Source organism: Lontra canadensis, unplaced genomic scaffold, assembly GCF_010015895.1.
Source record: "Lontra canadensis isolate GAN:19392208 unplaced genomic scaffold, GSC_riverotter_1.0 scaffold15, whole genome shotgun sequence".
NCBI classification, from domain to species: Eukaryota; Metazoa; Chordata; class Mammalia; order Carnivora; family Mustelidae; genus Lontra; species Lontra canadensis.
This window is the reverse complement of record NW_022631009.1, coordinates 24,670,050-24,675,758: the sequence shown is the minus strand read 5'-3', so window position 1 is coordinate 24,675,758 and position 5,709 is coordinate 24,670,050.

Sequence of the window (5,709 nt, the reverse complement as noted above, 5' to 3'; positions counted from 1 at the left end):
CTAATATATAACAGAAACAATCAGTGAAGCAGTGAGACAAAGGAACACAAAATATACTAGAAGAGCACAAGTTGGAGAAAGGACATAGAACATTCCTAAGAGGTTGTTTCACTTAAGGTGACTCGTAGAGAACAAACCCATTCATAGGCAGACAAGAGGAAAGAAGCCATCCAAAAAGAGGTGGCAACCCTTGTAAAGGTGGGGAAATAAGAGGTTGTCTGAGACATTTGGTGAATGGCTGCAGTTTAGTATGGCAAGAAGTAAAGGTTCAAGTATTCATTCTTTGATTCAATATATTTATTGATTAATTATATTTCTTTTTAATTGTTTTATTTTTAATTTTTTAATTTTTAATTTAAAATATTTTATTTTTTTTAAGATTTTATTTATTTATTTGACAGAGAGAGAGAGACAGTGAGAGAAGAAACACAAGCAGGGGGAGTAGGAAAGGGAGAAGCAGGTGTCCCCCTGAGCAGGAAGCCTGATGCAAGGCTCGATCCCAGGACCCTGGGATCACGACCTGAGCTGAAGTCAGACACCTAACAACTGAGCCACCCAGGTGCCCCTAAAATATTTTAAATTAATAGTTTAAATTAATAGCTTAATATTTTGTAAAAGTTTACATGAATATTTTAATTTTTATTAATTAATATTTATTAATATTCTGAATTAATATTAGATTAATATTAAGACCAAGAGCTTACATTAATAAATATTTAATGTTTTAAATTAAATTATTAATTTCAATTAATAATTTCAATTAATATATTTATTGAGCATTTCCTATGTGCTAGTGTAATGAATATCTTTTTAGCTACCAGGTATCCATTTTCCCTTCCTAACATCATTGTATTCCTTTCAAGAAATTACCTCACTTTCATCAGGGAACTACAAAACAAAGCCACAATGAGATACCACCTCACACCAGTCAGAATGGCTAAAATTAACAAGTCAGGAAACAACAGATGTTGGAGAGGATGCGGAGAAAGGGGAACCCTCCTACGCTGTTGGTGGAAATGCAAGCTGGTGCAGCCACTCTGAAAAACAGCATGGAGCTTCCTCAAAAAGTTGAAAATAGAACTACCCTACTACCCAGCAATTGCACTATTTGGTATTTACCCTAAAGATACAAATGTAGTGATCCGAAGGGGCACATGCACCCAAATGTTTATAGCAGCAATGTCCACAATACCAAACTATGGAAAGAACCTAGATGTCCATCAACAGATGAATGGATAAAGAAGCTGTGGTGTATATATATATATATATATATATATATATATATATATATACACAATGGAATACTATACAGCCATCAAAAGAAATGAAATCTTGCCATTTGCAACAACGTGGATGGAGCTAGAAGATATTATGCTGAGCGAAATAAGTAAATCAGAGAAAGACAATTGCATATGATCTCCCTGATATGAGGACGTTGAGAGGCAACATGGGGGGTTTGGGGGGTAAGGAAGGAAAAAAATGAAACAAGATGGGATCGGGAGGGAGACAAACCATAAGAGACTCTTAATCTCACAAAACAAACTGAGGGTTGCTGAGGGGAAGGGGGTATGGAGAGGGTGGTTGGGTTATGGACATTGGGGAGGGTATGTGACATGGTGAGTGTTGTGAGGTATACAAGTCCGACGATTGGCAGACCTGTACCCCTGGGGCAAATAATACATTATATGTTAATAAAAACAATTAACATTTAAAAACTAATTTAAAAAAATGGTTAAGGAGCACCTGGCTGGCTCAGTAGGTTAAGAACCTAACTCTTGGGGCACCTGGGTGGCTCAGTGGGTTAAAGCCTCTGCCTTCGGCTTGGGGTCATGATCCTGGGGTTCTGGGATCAAGCCCCACATCGGGCTCTCTGCTCCGAGCCTGCTTCTTCCTCTCTTTCTGCCTGCCTCTCTGCCTACTTGTGATCTCTGTCTGTCAGATAAATAAATAAAATCTTTAAAAAAAAAAAAAGAAAAAAGAACCTAATTCTTGGTTTTGGCTCAAGTCATGATCTTGGGGTTTTGAGATTGAGCACCCTGTCAGGCTCTGTGCTTAGTGGGGGAGTCTGCTTGAGATTCTCTCTCTCTCCCTCTGTCCCTCCACCCTGCTCTCTGTGCATGCCTCCCCTCTCTGTCTAAAATAAGTCTTAAAAAAAAAAATAAATTACCTCACTTCCATTGGCAGGTTATATGGGACTTATCAGGGGCCTTGCTGTCATGGCTAGGCAGGGGCATAGCTATAATTGGATATTCCTTCTTGAACTCTGCCCAAAGAGACAGAAAATAGTTGAACTTCATTCCATTTGTTCCAGCTTTGAGATTTTCTCTCCACTTCTGTTTCCTGTCTCTCAAGGATAGCCCTGTGCCCTTCCTACTTCTAGTCTCGCCATTCTTCCCATTGGGTCTATGAACTGATATCCCTTCTCTAAATCCCCTTTGGTTTAAGTTGATCGGATGTCAGTCTTCCACTGTCGATAGAAGACTCTAACCAATATAGCCAGTTTCTTTGTTAGCAATGAAAATGCACAACAAAAAAGATGTGGTTCTTAAAATCAGTCAAGCAATCAATAAGATGTGGTTCTTATTCCTAAGGAAGCATTTTTTTTCCAGAATAGGTACAGGGAGTAGTGAGGATTACATCAATCAATATAACTGGGTTAATAAAAGATAAAATGAGAGCATATGGAGAACAATCCTAAGTCAGTCTGAGAAGATCAAGGCAGGCTTCAGAGAAGAGAAACTCTTGCTTTCTCCTGAAGAAGTAGAAATTTATGGATAGAGAAGTGTGAAAGGACGTACCAAGAAAAGAAGGAAAAATCATGCTTCTTTGGGGGAAGTGCAAGTATATTTTGGAATGTGGAAAAGACCATATAGAATTCAGATATGTTTGGAATTTATCCTATAAATGGTGACAGGTCATTCACGAATTTTAGCTAGCAGAATAATATGGCCTGATTTATATTTAGAAATATAACTCTGCAGGGGCGCCTAGGTGGCTCAGTGGGTTAAAGCCTCTGCCTTCAGCTCAGGTCATGATCTCAGGGTCCTTCGATCAAGCCCCACGTCGGGCTCTCTGCTCAGCAGGGAGCCTGCTTCCTCCTCTCTCTCTCTGCCTGCCTCTCTGCCTACTTGTGATCTCTGTCAAATAAATAAATAAAATCTTTTTAAAAAAAGAAATATAACTCTGCACACTATTGAGGATAGAGTGGAAGAAGGTAAGAGATGAGAAGGTGAAAGTGTGTGAGGCGGAGGGCAACGAGGGGGAGGAGGGAAGTATTGGACTGGAAGCAGAGGCTAGAGAAACAAAAAGCACAAACTCAGCAAACTGAAGCAGGAGGGACTGAGGGCAGACATATTTCAAAAGGTAATTGATAGACTTTAAATCTGTTGTCGGTAGTAATTGAGAGAGGGGTGAGGGTGATGGTCTGAGATGAAGAACCAATCAGTGGTAACTGGTAATAACCAAGCTAGGGCATGGAGGGAAGAGGCAGGTTTGGGAAAAGATAATGTGGCTCCTCCAGGAGGTAATCTCTGTATGTTAGGCCTAGAGCTCAAGAGATATGGATGTGGGAGTCCTCATGAGCCAGTAATTAAAGGAAAAGAACTAGATGAAATTGCCTGGGAGAGTATGCGTAATGAGAAGGGGCCTCGATGGAAGCTTGATGTGATGTGTAGCAAGATGACCCCAAGGAACCACACCTCCCACTCTTCACACCCTTGTCTAGTCCTTCTCACACGGACTCTGAACGGGTGGTGTTCCATCGCTTGATTGTGAGGATAGCTACACAACAACACACATTTGCCAAAACTCATCAGAAAGTACACCTAAAAAGGGTAAATTTTACTGTATGTTAAATACACTTCAACAAACCTGACTTAAAAAGTTAAAAAGAGGAATAAAACAAATGAGAAACTACATGATATTCTAGTTCTATTATCTCCAGTGTCCTTGTGAAGCAGAATTTTAGTGAGGAGAAAATAAGGTACAGATGTAGTTAGAAGGTCGTACGAAAGGAATGTATCACGTAGAAGAGATATATTAGAAGTCATGTAAAAATCTTATAGCTCTGAATTTGAGTTGAAAGTATCAGTATGACTCAGGAAATATTTTATCAAAAAAGGAAGGAGAGATGGGAAGCCTGGGTGGCTCAGTGGGTTAAAGCCTCTGCCTTCGGCTCAGGTAATGATCCCAGGGTCCTGGGATCAAGCCCCGCATCGGGCTCTCTGCTCAGCGGGGAGCCTGCTTCCTCCTCCCTCTTTCTCTGCCTGCCTCTCTACCTACTTGTGATCTCTGTCTGTCAAATAAAATAAATAAAATCTTAAAAAAAAAAAAAGAATTTCTTTTTTTTTTTTAAGATTTTATTTATTTTATTTGACAGACAGAGATCACTGGCTCAGTCAGAAGAGCTTGAGCCGCATGTTTGGTGTAGAGATTACTAAAAAAATAATAAGAAGAATAATAATAAAAAAGCTTTTGGGGGAAAAGGCTGATCTAGGACTAAGAAAATGTATATGATGAGTCTGGAAAATCACATTATACCAGAGAAAGAAAAAATACTATCAAAAATTTTAAAAGTCAAGAAAGCTAATTTGAAGACGTTCCTATTGACCAAAGATGGGCCATTTTAAGTATCAATACAGATAAAAATATGTTTAAATCCGTGTGTTTCACAATAATGTTAAAGAAACATTTGGTCATCTTGGAAGGATGCTTGAGAACCAATTCTTTACCTTGAAAACTGGTAAATAAAAAGACTCAAGAATTGATCTTGCCTGAGGTGCCTGGGTGGCTCAGTAGGTTAAGTGCCTGACTTTTTTTTTTTTTTTAAGATTTTTATTTCTTTGACAGAGAGAGATATAGCAAGAGAGGGAACACAAGTGGGGGAGTGGGAGAAGGAGAAGCAGGCTTCCTGCTGAGTGGGGAGTCTGATGGGGGACTCTATCCCATTACCCTGGGATCATGAGCTGAGCCAAAGGCAGATGCTTAATGACTGATCCACCCAGGCAACCAGGTACCCAGTGCTTGACTCTTGATCTTAGCTCAGGTCTTGATCTCAGGGTTGTGAGTTCTAAGCCCCACATTAGGCTCACTTAAAAAAAAGAAAAAAATGGATCTTGCCTTTCCCATGGCTGTGTCACTAGATGGCCAAATAAATAATGATAGAAAGTATAGACACATCTAGATGCATCTCAACAATAAAATTAAGAAGAGATGATAGAATTGGAATATCATCATTTCACAACCCTTGATGAATTAGGCTGCAGTGGCTATTGGCAACACAAAGAGAGAGCCACCCGGACAGTATGTGTTTCCTCAGGAAGAAGACATCACCAATGACGAAGGACTCTTCCTCCCCAAGAAATCAAACTTTAATATCTAGACCCAACTATCAGTTTGCAGGAAGCATAGAGAGCAGAGGTTAATGATAAATAAATACATTTTGAAGTTATAGTCAACAAGAGCCTGATTCCAGGAAACTCTACGGATAAGTGATCTAGTTCTGTTTTGTTTTTAAGTTTTATTTATTTATTTGAGAGAGAGAATTTTTTTGAGAGAGAAAGAGCAAGGAAGAGAGCAAGAGAGGGAGGCTTAAGCAGGCTCCACAGACAGCATGGAGCCCTACTCCGGGCTCAATCTCATAACCCCGAGATCACAACCTGAGCCGAAACCGAGAGTTGGGTGTTTAACTGACTGCACCACCCGGGCGCC